Source organism: Orycteropus afer, unplaced genomic scaffold (assembly GCF_000298275.1).
Source record: "Orycteropus afer afer isolate SDZICR_OR568_19922 unplaced genomic scaffold, OryAfe1.0 scaffold00131, whole genome shotgun sequence".
Lineage (NCBI taxonomy): Eukaryota > Metazoa > Chordata > Mammalia > Tubulidentata > Orycteropodidae > Orycteropus > Orycteropus afer.
The window spans coordinates 3688233-3708914 of record NW_006921718.1 but is presented as its reverse complement, the minus strand read 5'-3'; positions in this window follow the sequence as shown (position 1 = coordinate 3708914).

Sequence of the window (20682 nt, the reverse complement as noted above, 5' to 3'; positions counted from 1 at the left end):
GATTTATCCAGTTTCCTAAATACCTGCTTTTTTCTATAGATGCTATGGCTAACATTTACTTTTCCATGAATTAACTTTTTAAAATATTTATTCTGAAAATTTTGTGATGCCTCTGAAGTAGATATGTTCTAAGATGCCAAAAGTAAGGGTCAAAGATTACTATCTCATGCTTAATTTTGGGGAGAAATCAGGTCCGTGGAGGGACTATGATTACACATATCTAAGTTCTGGTAGCATAGTGCCTAAAGCACTTGACTGCTAACCAGAAGGCTGGTGGTTCAAACCCACCAGCCACTCCTCAGAACAAAGATGGGGCAATCTACTTCCTTAGTGATACTGCCTCGGAAACCCAAGGAGGGGTCACTCTGAGTCAAGTCTGACTCTACGGTACATAACAATCTCTTCTGCCAAATGAAAACAATTGATTTTTGTTTGAAACAGTCTTTACAATATTAAAGGATTCTTTTATTGAAAATTAATTACTACTCAAACATGCTTTTCCCTTTTGCGTATTACTTTACAGTCTTTTAAAAGCATTTACATGTTTGTAATCAATACCTGTGTTGTTGTTAGGTGCTGTCGAGTCTTCTCTGACTCATAGGGACCTTATGTGCAGCAGAACTAAACACTGCCTGGTCCTGTGCCATCCTCATGATCCATGCTATACCTGAACCCATAGTTGCAACCACTGTGTCAATCCATCTTGTTGAAGGCCTTCCCCTTTTTTGTTGACCCTCCACTTTACCAAGCAGGGAATGGTCCCTTCTGACAACATGACCAAAGTAGGTAACACGAAGTTTGGCCATTCTCGCTTCCAAGGAGCATTCTGGCTGGACTTTGTCCAGGATAGATTTGTTAATTCTTTTAGTGGTCCATAGTGCTCTCAGCATTCTTTGCCAGCATCACAACTCATAAGCATCAACTCTTCTTCGGTCTTCCTTATTCATTGTCCAGCTCTCATATGCATAAGATGTGATTGAAAATACCATGGCTTGGGTTAGGTGCACCTTAGTCTTCAAGGAGACATCTTTGTTTTTCAGCACTTGAAAGAGGTCTTTTGAGGCAGATTTGCCTAATGGAATACTTCACCTGATGTCTTGAGTGCTGCTTCCATTGGTATTGATTGTAGAACCAAGTCCTTGACAACTTCCAATGTTTTCTCCGTTAATTGTGATGCTACTTATTAGTCCAGTTGTGAGGATTTTCATTTTGTTTGTATTGAGCTGTAATCCATACTGCAGACTGTAGTCATTAATCTTCATCAGTAAGTGCTTCAAGTCATCTTCACTTTCAGCAAGCAAAGTTGTATCATCTGCGTATTGCAGGTTGTTAATGAGTCTTCCTCCAATCCTGATGCCACATTCTTCTTCATATAATCCATTTCTCAGATATTTGCTCAGCATACAAACTGAATAAGTATGGTGAAAGGATACAACCCTGACACACTCCTTTCTTGATTTTAAACCGTGTGATGTCCTCTTGTTCTGTTCGAGTAACAGCCTCCTGGTCTATGTACACTTTTCTCATGAGTGCAACAAATGTTCTAGAATTCCCATTCTTTTCAATATTATCCACAGTTTGTTATGATCCACAGAATTGAATGCTTTTGCATAGTAAATAAAGCATAAGTATAAATCTTTTTGGTATTTTTTGCTTACAGCCAAGATCCATCTAACATCAGCTATGATATCTCTAGTTCCATGTCCTCTTCTGAATTCAGCTTGCATTTCTGGAAGCTCTCTGTCAACATACTGCTGCAACTGTTTTTGAATTATCTTCAGTAAGGTTTTACTTGCATGTGATATTAATGATACTGTTCAGTAATTTCTACATTCTGTGGGATCACCTTTCTTTGGAATGGGTACAAATATGAGTCTTTTCCAGTCAGTTGGCCAGGTAGCTGTCTTCCAAATTAGTTGGCATAGCCAAGTGAGTGCCTCTAGCACAGCATCCATTTTTTTGAAACAGCTCAGTGGGTATTCCATCAATTCCTGGAGCCTTGTTTTTTTTTTTACCAATTCCTTCAGTACACCTCGATTTCTTCCTTTAGTACCATTGGTTGTTGATCATATGCCACCTCCTGAAATGGATGAACATCAACCAGTTCTTTTTGGTACAATGACTCTGTATTCTTCCATCTTTTGATGTTTCCTGCATCATTCAATATCTTTGCCCATAGAACATTTCAATATTGTAACTCGAGGTTTGAATTTTTTCTTCAGTTCTTTCAGCTTGAGAAATGCTGAGCATGTTCTTTCCTTTTGGTTTTCTAACTCCAGGTCTTTGCATATTTCAGTATAGTAATTGGCTTTGTCTTTTCCAGCTGCTCTCTGAAGTCTTCTGTTCAGCTCATTTATCTTGTCATTTCTTCCATTTACTTTAGCTACTGTCCATTCAAGGGCAAGTTTCAGAGTCTCTTCTGACATCCATTTTGGTCTTTTTATATAGTTTAGTCAGTAATATATGGTTTTATGTATATTTGTAGTCTTCATAATTTTAACATTTAGGATAGTTTTCTATTGTGTTGATGAATCACAACTTATTAAAAATTCCCTTACATCTTGTGCTTGTTCTTTTTTTGCTGTCATACGTTATGCTGCCAAGAATATTTTTATGAATACATCTTTATTGCTTTTAACAAAGACTATTAAGATAAGTGCCTAGAAGTGGAAGTACTTTATCAAAGAATCTGAACATACTTGAGTTTTTCCTTCTACTGCTTTTTAAATAGATGGAGCTGGTTTACATTGCCAAGTAAATAAGCATATGTATAAATTTCACCAGATTTTCTAGGTATTAAAATTTTGTTTGATTTTTGCTACTGAACACAAAATGGATATTTTTCTCTGACTCATAGCTACTTTATTATAACAACAACAAAATGTTGCCTGTTTCTTTGCCATCTTCGTGATCATTGCTGTGTTTGGGTCCATTGTTGTGGTTGTTGTGTCAGTCCATTGCATTGAGGTTTTCCCTGATCCTGTACTTTACCAACCATCATGTCCTTTTTTAGGCCACGATATCCTTTTCTAGTTATCTTTTCCTGATAACATGTCCGTAGTAAGCGAGGTGATGTTCTACCATCGTTGCTTCTAAGGAGCATTCTGATCATATTTTTTCTAAGACTAATTTGTTTGTTCTTCTGGTAGTCCATGGTGTATTTACTAACATCACAATTCAAGTGCATCATTCTTCTGTCCTCTTTTTTCATTATGCAGTTTTTACATGCATATGAGGCAATTTAAAAGACTGGCTTGGATCAAGCTATCAAAATGACATTTTTGCTAAATTTTAGGACTTGAAAGAGGTTCTCATTCATCCCATTTGCCCAATGCAGTATGTCCTTTGATTTCTTGACTGCTGCCATTTGGGTGTTGTTATAAATTGAATTGTGTTGTCCAATTGGGTGTTGTAAATTTTACCATAGTTGAGGTTATAATTCCATTTGGGAATAGGTTTTTCCTTGTTATTTAAATGAAGCAATATTAGTGTAGGGTGAGTCTTAATCATTCTCTTTTGAGATTTGAAAAGAGCAGATTGAGCAAGCAACCAAGCACGGAAGCAGAGATAGGGAAAGATAGATGCCATGCCACTTGAGACCTATCTCCATGGAACCAAGAAAAAGAAGCTGAAAAGAGCCTAGAGCCGGCGCTCTGAATTTGGACTTCTAGTCTCCTAGCTAACCAAAAGGTTGGCAGTTTGAACCCACCAGCCACTCCATGGGAGAAAAATGTGGCATTCTGTTTTTGTAAAGATTTACAGTTCTCTGTCTTGAAGGGTTGCTGTGAGTCAGAATGAACTCGACAGCAGTGGGTGAACAGTGAGAAAATAAATTTGTTTGTTAAAGCCACCCACTTGTGGTATTTCTGTAGTAGCAGCACCAGATAACTAAGAGTCATTGATTGTTGATTGAAGTAGAATGAAATCTTTGATAACTTTAGTTTTTTCTGTTTATCATGATGCTGTCAATCTATTTGTAAGGATTTTCATTTCTTTTTTAATTTTATGGTGATTTGGGTGAAAGTTTACAGAGCAAATTCATTTTCCATACCTCAGTTCATAGGAGCTCTGGTAGCATAGTGGCTAAGACACTTGCCTGCTAACCAGACGGCTGGCGGTTCAAACCCACCAGCCACTCCTCGGAAGGAAGGTTGGGCAATCCTACTTCCATAGTGATACTGCCTCGGAAACCCAAGAAGGGGTCGCTATGAGTTGGGGCTGACTCGACGGCACATAACAACAACAACAACAACAACCTCAGTTCATACACATTTTGTTTTATGATATTGACTTCAATTTTCCACATTGTAACACCTCTCTTCCCACTTCCTTCCTGTAGTTACCTCTTCCCTATGTCCTTCCCTCCCATGGATTTTCATTTTATTTATGTTCAAGTATAATCCATAGTGAAGTAAGTAAGTACTTTAAGTTAACTTCGTATTTGGCAAGCAAAGTTGTGTCAGCTGTATATCACAGGTTGTTAATAGTCTTCCTCTAATCGAGGGGTCGCTATGAGTCGGGGCCGACTCGACGGCACATAACAACAACAACAATCGTGACATGGCATTCTTATATAGTCCAGTTTCTTGGATTATTTGTTCAGTATGTAGATTGAACAATTAAGGTGAGAGCATACAACCCTGCTGCATATGTTTTACAGTTTAAAACCTGAATAAATAAATAAATGTAAATGTAAAATGTATTTACTTTTATTCCTTCATTTATTAGCATTTTCTCATGTATGTATGTATTTCTAGTATGAGAGTGGTTTGATTTCTAAATATTCAACAAGAAATTTTCTGTTCCATATTCATTCTGCCATATCTTTTTCATTTGTATTTTTGCTTGATCTTTACTCAGATGCACATCTATTTTTACAAAATCTATAGCATGCAATCACTGTTTTAACTTATTCTGACATAATTTCAGATCAGAAATTTTTCACGAATAGAACAAAGAATTCCCATTTACCCTTCACCCAGCAAATGTTAACATTTTCTTACATTTGTTTTCTCTTGCTGTGTGTATGTGTGTGTGTGTGTCTTCTAAACTGGGAGTAAATTGTGGACTCAGTGGTAACACTGAGGACATTCTCTTAAAACAGTACAAGCATCAAAATTAGGAAATTAACATTGATACAATACTGTTATTTAATACAGATCTTATTCAGATTTTATCTGTTTTAATGTCCCTGATAGCAAAAATAAAAAAAAATTTTATTGTATGTTCTGTTAAGTTGTGATGCCTGTTTTAAAACCAAACCAACTGCCACTGAGTTGATTATGACATAGTGACCCTTTAGGACAGAGTAGAACTTCCTCATAGTGTTTAACTCTTTATGGAAGCAGACTGCCACATCTTTTCCCCACAGAGCAGCTTGTGGGTTTGAACCACTGACCTTTTGGTTAGCATCCAAATGCTTTAACCACTGCACCATCAGAGCTCCTTCTTACACTGAAGTAAGGTTAAATGAGAACCGTAAGCACCTGGTCTGACTTACCTACAAATTCAACTTAAAGACACACTTAGGAATTGATCTTGTTCATAACCCTGGGGACTGCCTGGAGATTATTTGAACACTCTTAGATCTTACGGCATTTTAGTAGAGAGGAGCATGGGATATATAATAGAAAGAGCATGGATCTGGTGCCAGAAACCTCAGTTTCAGGCCAACCACCACTAATCAAGCTAATTAAGTTTTAATTAATATTAGCAGCCCACTGCTTTAACCACCACAGTCCTCCAGAGTGTCCTTTAATGTGACACAGTTCCTTTGTCTTTGATGTCATTGAAGAATATAAGCCAATTATTTTATGGAATGATGCTCAATTTGAGTTTGATGTATTCTCGTGATTCAATTCAAGTATGTATTTTTTGGGGCAGGAATACCCCAGAAATGATGATGTGTTCTCAGTATATTGGATCAGGAGGCAGATGTTGATTCACCCTATATTTGGTAATGTAAACTGTGATCACTTTGTTAAGGTGGTTGGCTACCAGGTTTCTCCACTGTACAGTTAATATCTTGCTCTTTGTAGTTAAAAAGTATCTTCATACATATATATGTATTTTTTTTTAAATTGTGATTTGAGTGAAAGTTTACACAGCAAATTCACTTTCCATACATACAGGTTGTCTAATGACATTGACTACAATTTACCCCAATGCAACAGCTCCCCTCCCACTTCCTCCCGATAGTTACCTCTTCCCTGTGTCCATCCCTCTATGCACTCCTGCCCCCTAAACTATCTCCCTGTGCATAAACAGCCCCTCTTTCTCCTATGATTGTTTTCGCCAAGGAGTGTATCTACCTCAGATACAGGTTCAACTCATATGCCTGTCTTTTGTTTGTCTGGAAGCCACAGGTGTGGGTTCAGTTCCAGACCTGAAGGGCAGCTTAGGACCATAGTCTCAGTGGTTCCACCAAGCTCTATCAGACCAGCAAACCTGGTCCCCCCTTTTTTCTCCCCAAATGATTTTGAGTTTTGTTCTACATTGTTCTCCCACTCTATCCAGGATCTCCTCTATAGATCCCCCTCTATGTGGTTGACAGTGGTAGCCGGGCACCATCTAGTTCTTCTGGTCTCAGTCATATAGACTGAGGATCGCATGGTGTACCGGTCACAAGGACTAATTGTTTCCATGAATCTTTGGTTTTCTTCATTCTTCTTTGCTCTGGATGAGAAGAGACCCATTGTTGCATCTAGATGGCTGCTTGCAAGCTTTTAAGATCCCAGTTGCTACTCGCCAAAGTAGGAGGTGGAGCAATGTTTTGAATAGTATGTTATGCCAGTTGTGCTTGATGTCCCCTGTGACTATGGTTCTGAGCCCTCAGGTTCAACTACTCAGTCTCTCTGGGTAGCTGGCTGTGACCAAGAAGTGACTACAACCTTGTCCCTTGTCAGCTCTACTATACCTCTGGGAAATCTTATAGAACATACAAACACACTTGTAGAACCATTGTCTGCCAACCCTATATATGGTCTCAGGTACACTCCTTGCTGCATAGACATACCTAATAGTTCAGCCTCCCTACCCATCTATCCATCCGTATACCCATGTTTGCCTTCACTGACAACATAGTTCTGTGTGTGCAAAAGGGTTCATCTTTGTTGTCTGTACTTCCCACGTACCTCTCTCTGTCTTCCTCTTTCTCAATGCCACTATTTTGATCACTCACATTTGGTACATTCTTCTTTTGACCCAAATCGATAGTTATCTCTACCTATTCATACGTATTTTTTAAAGGATTTTATTTAGGTATTATTTATATACCATAAAATTTACCCATTATAAGTGTACAATTCAATGATTTTCAGTTGTGAAGCCATCATCACAATCCAATTTTGTAACATTGCTATCAACCCCAAAAGATCCCTTGCCCATTTGCAGACATTTTCCATTCCCACTTTCAGCCCCAGGTAACCACTAATCTGCTTTGTATCTATATAAATAAGACTTTTGTGTACATTTCATGTACGTACAATTATATAATATGTGACCTTTTGTGTCTGGCTTTTTTTTTGCATAGAATTAAGTCTGAAAATGATCAAATGTGTAATCAAGATGCACTGATAAGTACTGGTGGTTGGAATGTGAAAGTTGGAAATGAAGAAGGATCAGTAGTTGGAAATATGGGTGTGTTGATAGAAATGATGCCAGAGATTGCATGATAGAATTTTGCAAGACCAATGACATATTCATTGCAAATATCTTTTTTCAGCAACATAAATGATGACTATATACGTGGACCTTGCCAGATAGAATATACAAAAATCAAATTGACTACATCTGTGGAAAGAGATGATGGAGAAGCTCAATATCACTGGTAAAAACAAGGCTGGGGCCAATTGTGGCTCATGCAAACTCAAGTTGAAGCTGGAAAATTAAAACAAGTTCATGAGAGCCAGAGTTCCACCTTGAGTATATTCCACCTGAATGTAGAGACCATCTCAAGAATAGATTTGATGCACTGAACACTAATGATCAAAGACCAGAAAGTTCTGAGATGACATCAGGGACACCATGAAGAAAGTGAAAAGTTATTAAAAAGTCAAGAAAGACAGAAAAGACCAAAATGGATGTCAGAAGAAATTTTCTTTGGAACAAAGAATAGCTAAAGTGAATGGAGGAAATGATGACATAAAAGAGCTGAACAGATTTCAGAGGGCAGCTTGAGAAGACAAAGTAGTGTTAAAATAAATGTGCAAAAACCTGGAGTTAGAAAATCAAAAGGGAAGAACATTTCTCAAGAATTGAAGAAAAAATTTAAGCCTCAAGTTTCACTACTGAAGGACTCTATGGGCAAAATATTGAATGACACAGGAAGCATCAAAAGAAGATGGAAGGAATACACAGTCACTTTAACAAAGAGAATTGGTGAATGGTTAACCATTTCAGAAGGTAACATATGATCAAGTATTGAAGGAGGAAGTCAACGCTGCACTAAAGGCATTGGTGAAAAACAAGGCTTCAAGAATTTACAGAAAAGCAGTTGAGGTATTTCAAGATGCAACACCAGAAGCACTCACTTGTCTATGCCAAGAAACCTGGGAGACAGCTACCTGGTCAACCCACTGGAAGAGATTTGTGCCCATTCCAAAGAAAAATAATCCAACAGAATATGGAAATTACTGAACAATATCATTAGTATCACATGCAAGTAAAATTTTGCTGAAGGTAATTCAAAAACAGTTGCAGCAGTACATTGACAGCGAAATGCTAAAAATTCAAGCTGGATTCAAAAGAAGACATGGAATGAAGGATATCATTGCTGATTTCAGATAGATCTTGGCTGAAAGCAGAAAATTCCAGAAAGATGTTTACCCATGTTTTATTGATTATGCAAAAACATTCGATTGTGTGGATTATAACAAATTATGAATAAGATTGGGAAGAATGGGAATTCCGGACACTTAATCGTGCTCATGCAGAACCTGTATGTAGACTATAAGGCAGTTGAACAGAATAAGGGGATACTGCATGGTGTAAAATCAGGAAAGGTGTGTGTCAGGGTTGTGTCCTTTCACCATACTTATTCAATCTATGTGCTGAACATAGAATCCAAGGAGCTGGACTGTATGAAGAAAACTGTGGCTTCAAGATCTGGGGAAGACTAATCAACAACCTGTGATATGCAGATGACACACCTTGCTTGCTGACAGTGAAGAGGGCTTAAAGCACTTACTGATGAAGGTCAAAAACTACAGGCTTCAGTATGGATTACATCTCAGTATAAAGAAAACAAAGCTTCATGACTGGACCAGTAAGCAGCAGCAACACGAACAGAGAAGAAATTGAAGTCAAGGATTTCATTTTACTTGGATCCACAATCAATGCCCACAGAAACAGCAGTCAAGAACTCAAACAACAGATTGCATTGGACAAATTTGCTGCAAAAGATCTTTAAAATGTTAAAAACTGAAGATGTCACTTTGAAAACTAAGGTGTGTATGACCCTAGCCATGGGATTTTCAATTACCTCATATGTGTGCAAAAGCTGGACAATGAATAAGGAAGACTGCAGAAAAATTGATGCCTTTGAATTATGATGTTACCAGTTTGTCTTGCACAAAGTACAGCCAGAATGCTCCTTAGCCAGATCAGCATGGGTTTACTTGTGCTTACTAGCAGATTAGTAATCTTTTAGAAAGTAAGCACAAGTAAACCTCTGCTTACCTTGCTTTGTGGGTCCTATCTGGGATTGTAAATTTAAAAAAGAAGATTTGATTCTGTAGGAAAGTGCTGTGGTGTTGGGAGAGACAGATACCAACCATACCTGGAAGCAGAATCTTTGATACAGTGAAAAATGTGAAGTTGTTCACTACAGATGTGTAAGTAAACACAAGTAAGTCCATGCTTACCTTGTTTATTGGGTGTTCTGACATTGATTATGAATAATGATTATGAATAATGCCAACAGAAGCAGCAGTCAGGACATTAGATGATGTGTAGCATTGGGAAAGTCAGCTGTGAAGGAACTGTTTCAAGTGCTGAGTAGCAAGGATATCTCCTTGAGGACTAAGGTGCACCTGACACAAGCCATGATATTTCCAATTGCCTTGTATCATGTGAGAGCTGGACAATGAATAAGGAAGACCGAAGAAGAGTTGATGCTTTTGAGTTGTGGTGCTGGCGAAGAATGCTGAAAGTACCATGGACTGCTAAAAGAACTAACAGATCTGTCCTGGAGGAAGTGTAGCCAAGAATGCTCCTTGGAAGCAAGAATGGCCAGACTTCGTCTCACCTATTTTGGTCATGTTGTAAGAAGGGACCATTCCTTGGAGAAAGATGTCATGCTTGGTAGGGTGGAGGGTCGACGAAAGAGGGGGAGGCCCTCAGGGAGATGGATTGACATGGTGGCTGCGAAGATGGGCTCAAGTATAGCAGGGATTGTGGGGCTGGCGCGGGATCGGGCAGTGTTTCGTTCTGCTGTGCATGGGGTCGCTATGAGTCGGAAACGACTCGACGGCACTTAACAACAACAACAACAACATCCCTAATTTGGAAGGAAGATGGGGCAATCTACTGTAGTGATACTGCCTTGGAAACCCAGGGAGGGGTCCCTGTGAGTCGGCTCTCACTCTATGGCAGTGTTTTTTCATAACTAATGATGCGGAGCATCTTTGCATGTGCTTGTGATTAGCCATTTGAATGTCTTCGGTGAAATGTCTATTCAAATATTATGCTAATTTTTAAATTATGTTATTTGCCTCCTTGAACTGTAAGAGTCCTTTACATGTACTAGATACAAGTCCTTTATTAGATACAAGATTTGCACATTTTTTTTCTCAGTCTGTTGCTTGTCTTTTATCTCCTTGATGTTCTTGAAGCTCAAAAGTTTTAAAATTTGATGTACAGTTTGTCATTTTTTTTTTTTTTTTCTGTAATGGATTGTGCTTTTGGAGTCATATCTAAGAACTCTGACTAACTCAAGGTCATGAAGATTTTCTGTTTTCTTCTGAAAATTTTATTTGTTGTTCTTTTTCAAGACGTTTTGGCTAGTGTGAGTTCTTCTCATTTCCATTTAAATTTTGGATCAGTCTGTTAATTTTTGCCAAAAATGCCTGCTGAGATTTTGATGGGGATTTTGTTAAATATATAGATCAAGAATTGCTGTCTTAATAATTGCATTTTCCATTCCATGAACCTGGACAGTCTCCCCACTTATTTAGATTTTCTTTAATTTCTTATAGTTTTTTTTTTTTTTTTTTGTAGTTTTCAGTGTACAGGTCTTACCCTTTTTTGTTAAATTATTCCTTGGTATTTTATTCTTTTTGATGTTATTGTGAATGGTGTGGTGCAGTGAATTGCTTGGTATGGCCCTTCTAGCCATGGTCTTTGTACTCCCACCAGATGACTGGGTAGGACTATGCAAATGTAAGGTGTTAATGATCCACCCAAAAGGATTAGATAACTTGTTAGTAAATATAACTAAGGTGCATGGTACCCTTGTGGGAGTGGGACCTGCAAATAAGGTATAAGAAACCCTGATGTTGGGATTGGTCAGTTTTGCCTTCTCGCTAGCCTTAAAATGAGCCCTTCCCAGAAGCAGAAAGTAGGGGAAAATCTCACTACCATCAAGAAAGAAGAGCCAAGAGTACAGCATGTCCCTTGGACATGAAATCCCTGGGCTAAACCTCTTTGACCTAGAAGAGAGAGAACTGTAATATTTTTCTGAGATGACAAGAAACCACGAGAAGCAGTGACAGAAAATAGTGACGGTAGAACCAGGAGATCTGGGAGGAGACTGCTCAGTGGGCTTCTAGATCCATGGAGTGAAAAAGCTGAGTACCTTTGGGTAGGAGGTTTGCTGTCAGATTGAGGTGCTTCTGAGCACGTACCAGCAGAGCTAAAAGATCTTTTGTAACACTTACCTCAGCCAAGGACCAGAGAGATGCTTGCCTGCAGCATGGCTTTGAAGAGGCTGTCGATTGAAGAACTGTATCCTGAGTCATTTCTTATCCTGAATTGTAACTTGTTATTTCCCTAATAATCCTATAATCACAAGTATTATTTGTGAGTTCTATATGGCTATTGCAATGAATTTTCAAACCCAACAGAGAAGTAGAGAGTGCTGTGGGACAGTTGGTGTCAGAATTGGTAAAAAGGTTGGAGGGTGGAGACCTGACTGACCTCCGCCTCATGTGATTCAGCTTTGGACTGTTGATCTTGACTTTGCCTCCTACCTTGTGAACTTAGAGGAGGTCAGATGCTTCCCCCACACCATTTTTGCAATGGAATTGTTTCATAATTTCATTTTTGGACTATTGCCAGTTATAGAAATACAGATTTTTGTATACTGATTTTGTATCTTGCAAACTTGCTAAACTTATTTTGCACACACTTTTCTGTTACTCTGTCTTTACTTAACATTCCCCAGATACATTTTGAAGAGGGAGTAGGCCATACTTTTATTTCCTATAACTCCTGTTTTGGCTATTTGCAGAAGTTGCTCACGAGGTTTAAAGAAGCACACCCTAACTGCTGAATGAGATGAAAGGAATGTTAAAAAGCAGAAATAAGAGGCTTGGTTGAAAAAAAGGGACCAAGTTTGCTGGTCTGATAGAGCCTGGTAAAACTCCTAAGACTATGGCCCCTAGGTACCCTTCAGGTCTGCAGTTGAACCAACTCCTGTGGCTTCCAGCCAAACAAAAGACAGACATATGAGTTGAACATTTACATTAGGTAGAGGCATTCCATGGAGAGATCAATCATGGAGAATAAAAGGGCTGTGTATGCACAGGGAGACAGCTCTGGGGGTAGGAGTTCATGGGAGGGAAGGACACATGGAAGAGGTAAGTATGGAGGAAGTGGTAAGAGTTGTTGCATTGTGGGAAATTGTAGTCAATGTCATGAGACAAAGTGTATGTGAACTGCTGTATGGAAAATGAATTTGCTCTGTAAACTTTCACCCACATCACAATAAAAATTAAAAAAAAAAAAAGAATTGAGTGTGAAACCAAAAACAAACAAAACTCACTCGCTGTCCAGTCGATTCCGATTCATAGCAACCCCTCTTTGCGTTTCCGAGGCAATATCTCTACAGAAGTAGATTGCCCAGTCTTCCTTCCAAGGAGTGGCTGATGGGTTTGAACCGCCAGCCTTCTGGTTAGCAGTCAAATGCCTTAGGCACTATGCCACCAGGGGGAGAAAAAAAAAATAGAGGAAAAAGACTTGGTTGAATCTGTTAGCAACATTCGTTTAAATTTCAACAAATAGGGTATTCAGACTCTCCAGAAGCTTCAGAGACCCTTCCAAGGGTTAATTATGTTCCTGATTGAACTTATTCAAGTAAACTTTATTTCTCTGTTCTTTCTCCTGTGTCTCTGTTCATCTTTGTATCACGAGTTCCTAGCAGGATGACCAGCATATAACACCTGTTTAAAATGTGAGGGTTAAATAGAAACAATAAATGTGGAAGGAATTTCTGCAACCCCAGTGTGGATCTCAAACTATGCCAATAGCAATCATTAGTTGTAAACTAGACTGTCAGCCTCCTAGTAACTAATCAGATTGATGCTTTAGTTAATCTAGTTTTAGCCAAGCTTACTGTAGATAAGGTTGGTATTAAGATTTATGGGCTAAAAAAAAAATAGGGACAGCTGCAGTTTAAATGGGAAAGTGCACAGGTGAATTTCAGAGACAGGGTAGCATTAACAAAAACATCTATAATTAGTGGTTGTGCAGAGCTGACAATCAGTGGGTTGGGTTCTACATCGTATGTCCCTTGGTACACCTCATATAACATGATCCAATTTACACAGACATCTGTCTTCCAAAGAGCATAACATACCTCTGTCATTCTAATTATCAAGTTCTAAAACAAACTACTTTTTTCAGTTCAAAGTATAAGAAGAAGGTTACTGACCATAGAAATCATAGTTCCCAATTAGACCTCACATTACATTTAAACATTTTACAGTTATAGTCCTATAGAGCTGTGTATCTGCCCACCCTAACGTTTTTTTTCTATTTTACCATACTGGCCAAAATCTACTAGGTTGGGCACTGTTTAATTAACACAGAGATCAGCTAGGGGTACATATGTGTATTTCAAACATGTTACTGTGGGCCAAAGTATGTGAACTTGACTTTTGCAGTGGAAAGTATTAGCAGCATGAGGGTCATGTGTGAACCATGAATTCAAAACAAATTTTCAAATTAAGTGATTTTTAAAAACGAAACAAAACTTAATGGTGGTGGTTGTTAGGTGCCATTGAATTGACTCTGACTCATAGCAACCCCATGTTCAACAGAACGGAACACTGCCTAGTCCTGTGCCATCCTCATGATCCTTTTGAGCCCATTTTTTGAGCCACTGTGCCAATCTGTGTTGTTGAGGGTCTTCCCATTTTTCACTGACCCTCTACTTTACAAAGCATGATATCTTTCTCCAGGGAATGGCCCTTTCTGACAACATGACTGATCAGAGTAGGTAAGACAATGTCTGGCCATTCTGGCTTCCAAGGAGCATTCCACCTGGACTTCTTCCAGGACAGAGTTATCCTGGCAGTCCATGGTATTTTCAATATTCTTCACCAACCAATTCAAAGACATCAGCTCTTGTTGATCAACTCAGTCTTCCTTATTGTCAGCTTTTACATGCATATGAGGCAACTGCAAATACCATGGCTTGGGTTAGGTCCACCTTAGTTTTCAAAGTAATACTGCTGCTTCTTAACATTTTATAGAAGTCTTTTGCAGTAGATTTGCCCAGTGCAATACTCTGTCTGGTTTCTTGACTGCAGCTTCCGTGGGTGTTGACGGTGGATCCAAGTGAAATGAAATTCCTGATAATTTCAATCTTCTTTCCATTTATCTTGATGTTTCTTATTGGTCCTGTTGTGAGGATTTTTGTTTTCTTTATGTTGAGTGCAATCCATACTGAAGACTGCAGTCTTTGATCTTTATCAGTAAGTGCTTCAAATTATCTTCATTTTGAGGAAGCAAGGTTGTGTCATGTGCATATTACAGGTTGTTAGTGAGTCTTCCTCTAATCTTGATGCCACATTCTTCTTCATATAGTCCAGCTTCTCAGATTATTTGCTCAGCATACAGATTGAATAAGTATGGTGGAAGGATGCAACCCTGACACACACCTTTCCTGATTTTAAACCATGTGGTATCCCCTTGTTCTGTTTGAATGACTGCCTCTTGGTTTATGTGCAAGTTTCTCATGAGCACAATTAAGTGTTCTGGAATTCCCATTTTTTGCAATATTATCCATAATTTGTTATGAGCCACACAATCAAATGACTTTGCATAGTCAGTAAAACACAGGTAAACATCCTTCTGGTATGTTTGTTTTCAGCCAAGGTCCATCTGACATCAGCAGTGATATCCCTTGTTATACATCCTCTTCTGAATTTACCTTGAATTTTCAGAAGTTCCTTGTCAATATACTGGTGCAACCACTTTTGAATTATCTTCAGCAAAATTTTACTTGTGTGATATTAATGATAAAAAGACAAAAAAAAAAAAAAACCAACAAACCAAACACTGCCATCGAGTTGATTCTGACTCATAGCAACCCCCATTGGGTTTCCAAGGTGGTAAATTTTTACGGAAATAGTTTTCCCAGCCTTGCTTCTGCAGAGTGGCTGATGAGTTTGAACCACCAACCTTCTGGTCACTGTGATAGTTTGATAATTTCCATATTCTGTTCAATCACTTTTGGAATGGACACAAATATCGATCTCTTCCAGTCAGTTGCCAGGTAGCTCTCTTCCAAATTTCTTGGCACAGATGAGTCAGAGTAAGTAAATTTCTTGGCTGCATCCATTTGTTGAAACATCTCAGCATCAATTCCTGGAGCCTTGTTTTTTGCATATTCTTTCAGTAGACCATGGACTTCTTTCTTCAATACCATTGGTTCTTTATATGCTACTTCCTGAAATAGTTGAACATTGATCAATTCTTTTTGGTATAGCAACTCTGTGTATTCCTTCCATCTTCCTTTGATGCTTCCTGCATCATTTAATATCTTGCCCATAGAATCCTTCAATATTGCAACTTGAATTTTATCTTCAGTTCTTTCAGTTTGAGAAATGCTGAGTGTATTCTTCTCATCTGATTTTCTAACTCCAAATCTTTGCATATTTCATTATTTTACTTTATTTTATTCTCCCAAACTGCCTTCCAAAATCCTCTCTCAGCTCATTTATCTTGTCATTTCTTTCCTTCACTTCAGCTGTTCTCAGTTCAAGAGCAATTTCAAGGTCTCTTCACATCCATTTTGGTCTTTTCTTCCTTTCCTGACTTTTTAATGACCATTTGCTTTTTTCACATATGATGTTCTTGACATCATCCAACAACTCATCTGGTCTTTGGTCAGTGGTGTTCAATGCATAAAATCTGTTCTTCAGATGATCTCCAAATTCAGGTGAAGTATAATCAAGATCACATTTTGGCTCTTGTGGACTTATTTTCATTTTCTTCAGCTTCAACTTGAACTTGCATTTGAGCAATTGATGATCTTTTCCACAGTCAGCTCCTGCCTTGTTTTGCCTGATGATATTGAGCTTCTCCATTGCCTCTTTCCACAGTTATATTCAGTCTGATTCCTGTATATCCATCTGGTGAGGTCCACTTGTATAGCTGCCATTTATGTTGTTGCAAAAGGGTATTTGCAATGAATAAGTCATTGGTCTTTCAAAATTCTATCATGTGATCTCCAGCTTCATTTCTATCACCAAGGCCATATTTTCCAACTACCAATGAAAAAATGAGAATGAAAACACAACATACCAAAACCTTTGGGACACTGTGAAAGTAGTATTGAGAAGTCAATTTATAGCAATTAATACACATACTAAAAAAGAAGAACCAAAATCAACTCCTTAACAACTAAGCAACTCCAACAATTAGAAAATGAGCAACAAAAGAAGCCTACAGTCTCCAGAAGAAAGGAAATAATGATTAAAAAAAAAAAAAACCCGCAAATGTAACCATTGCTGTGGAGTCAGATCCGACTCTTAGAGACCCCTCATTGGGTTTCCGAGGTGGTATGACTGCAGAAGTAGATTGCTCCAGTGGCATAGTGCCTAAGGCATTTGACTGCTAACCAGAAGGCTGGTGGTTCAAACCCACCAGCCACTCCCTAGAAGAAAGGTGGGGCAATCTACTTCTGTAGTGATACTGCCTTGTAAACCCAAGGAGGGGTTGCTAGAGTCAGACAAATTCAATGGCAGTGAGGTAATAAAGATCAGGGCACAGATAAATGAAGCAGAAAAACAATAGGAAAAATCAAGACTGGAAGCTGCTGCTTCAAAAAAATTAATAAAATCGAGAAACCACTGGCAAATTTAACAAAGGGGAAGAAAGAGAAGAGGCAAATAGCATGAGTAATAAATGAGATGGGTACTATCACAACAGACCAATTGAAATAAGAATAAAAACAACACTATGAAGAACTGGATTCCAACAAATTGGAAAACCTGGAAAAAATGGACAAATTTCTAGATACACAAAACCTACCTAAACTATCACAGACTAAGGTAGAAAATTGGAACAGACCCATAACAAAAGAAGAAATTGAGCAGGTCATAGAAGAACTTTCCACAAAAAGCAGTCCTGGCCCAGATGGCTCCACTGGAGAATTCAGAGAAAAGCTGACACCTATCCTCCTCAAACTATTCCAGAACAAAGAAAAGGACGGCATACTTCCAAACTTAATATATGAAGCAAGCACAACCCTGATACCAAAACCAGGCAAAGACACCACTAAAAAGGAAAATGATAGACTATTATTCCTCATGACTATAGATGCAAAAATCTTCAATAAAAAATCTTAGCCAATAGAACCCATATCAAAAAAATAATATACCATGACCAGGTGGTATTCATAGCAGGTGTACAAGGATGGCTCAACATTAGAAAAACAACCAGCATAATCCATCACATAAATAAAACAAAGGAAAAGAACTACATGTTCATATCAATTGTTTTGGTTACCTAATACCACTCTGACAAGGATATACCACAAATGGGATAGCTTTAACAAACAAGAGTTTGTTCTCTTACATTTTGGTGACGTTAAGTCTGAGTTCAAAGTGCCAGGCTCTAGGGGCTGGGTGAAAACCCCTCAGCCTTGGGCTTCAGCTCTGCCTCATGCTCCCAGCCCACTGAAGTTGGAGGCTTTTCTTCACTCAGCTGCTGGCTGCTGAGGCTGACAAGCCCAAGTTGCCAAGTAAAAAGGCACAGTCCTGATGTTACCAAACCACATGTCAGACCATTTATTCAAGTCCATTGTAAGTCCCAAGGTTGGTAGAGCATGGCAGGCTGTTCAGCAACAACATGGCTACTTGCAGAGTTCAAGCGTGCCATAAGTTAGAGACCATTCCCTAAGGCTTCTCCTTATATAAAGGAAGCAGAGCATATCCCTAAGGCAGCTACTCAGCTGCTCACAGTAGACTCCACCATGGAATTGATTACTAATCTCGTCATGGGGAATACCACATGCACCTGCCCAGCCACTCAACCACACTAGCCAAGTTGACACACAAACTTAACTACCACATCAATCAATGTAGAAAAGGCATTTGATTAAATCCAGCACCCATTCCTGATAAAAACTCAGAAGAATAGGAATAGAAGGGAAATTTCTTAACATGGTAAAAGGCCTATATGCAAGACCAGCAGTCAACATTATTTTCAATGCAGATAGACTCAAAGAATTCCTTTTTCAAACAGGAACCAGGCAAGTACTCCATCTATCACCACTTCTATTCAACATTGTATTGGAAGTCCTAGCCAGGGCAATAAGGTAAGAAAGGGAAATAAAAGGTATCCAAGTTGGCTAAGAAATAGTAAAATTATCTGTATTTGCAGATGGGAAAATCCTATACACAGAGAAACCAAGGGACTCAGCAAGAAAACTCCTGAACTAATTGAAAGATTCAGCAAAGTGGCAGGATACAAGATCAACATACAAGGATTCCTCTACATCAATAAAGAGATCTCTGAAAAGGAAATAAGGAAACAATACTATTTACAATAGCTACCAAGAAGATAAAATACTTAGGAAGAGACTTACATAAATGGAAGAACATGCCATGCTCATGAATAGGAAGACTGAACACTGTGAAAATGTCAATACTATACCCAAAGCAATTTATACATTCAATGCAATCCTAATAAAAATTCCAACAACATTCTTTAAGGGCATGGAAAAAAGACAACCACTAATTATATATAAAAAGGAAAGAGACCTCAGATAAGCAAAGCACTACTGAAGAAGAAGAACAAAGTAAGAGGTCTCACACTCCCTGGTCTCAAAACCTACTGTATAGCCACAGTAGTCAAAACAGCCTGGTATTGGTCCAATGATAGACACATAGACCAGTGGAACAGAATTGAGAATCCAGAAATAGATTCATCCACCTGTGGTCAGCTGATCTTTGACAGAGGTCTGAAACCATTAAATGGGGACAAGATAGTCTTTTTAACAAATGGTGCTGGCAAAACTGGATATCCATTTGCAGAATAATGAAACAAGATCCATAACTCACACCATACACAAAGATAAAAGATAGATCAGAGAACTAAATGTAAATCTCAAAACTATAAAGTTCATCAAAGATAAAATAGGGGAAAACTTAGGAGCCTTAATTTATGGTATGAAAAAACTATAAGCATAACCCAAAATACACAAACAGCAGAAGATAACTAAATGACTGGGACCTTCTAAAAATTAAATTCTTGTATGCACTAGACTTCTCCAAAAGAGTAAAAAAAGAACTACAGATTGGGAAAAAAATATTTGGCAAGGGAATTTCCTCTAAAATTGATAGAAAACTTCAACACCTCAATATCAAAAAGACAATCAAATTCAAAAATGGGCAAAGCACATAAACAGGCCTCACCAGCCAACAAGCACATGAAGAAATGGTTGCGAACATTATCCATTAGAGAGATGCAAATCTAAACAACAATGTGATACCATCACACCCCAGCAATAACAGCAAAGTTCAACAAGACAGAAAACAACAGATGCTGGCAAGGTTGTGGGGAGATTGAAACTCTCATACACTGCTAGTGGGACTGTGAAATAGTGCAGCCACTGTGGCAAATGGTATGGTGCTTCCTTGAAAAGTTGGAAATAGAAATATCATTTGATCCAGCAATCCCACTAATAGGAATACCTAAAGAGATGTGATCTGAGTCATGAATAGGTATATGCACACCCATGGCACAGCCATGTTCATTGCAACACAATTTACAATAGCAAAGAGATAGAAACAACCTAAGTGCCCATCAATAGATGGATATCCAAACTGTGGTACATACATACAATGGAATACTATGCAACATTAAAGAATAATGAAGAATCTGCAAATAACCTCATAATGTGGATGAACGCTGAGTGAAATAAGTCAAACACAGAAGGACAAATGTATGAGTCCGTTATTATAAAAAGTCAAGGAAAGGTTTACACAGAGAAGGAAAGTATCTTTTTTGGTTATCAGGGAGGGAAAGAGAGGGGAGGGGAAGGAAAATTGCTCACTAGTTAAGAGACAGGTGCTAATTTGGATGAAGAGAAAGGCAATATATTACAAGTGTGTGACCAGCACAATATCACTAAGGAAAAGGAAGACATGGAGAGGTGCACAAGAGGTACAGTCATTAAAGGTAAATACTATCATACAATACTGGATTATCAGTAATAGCAAACACTAATCT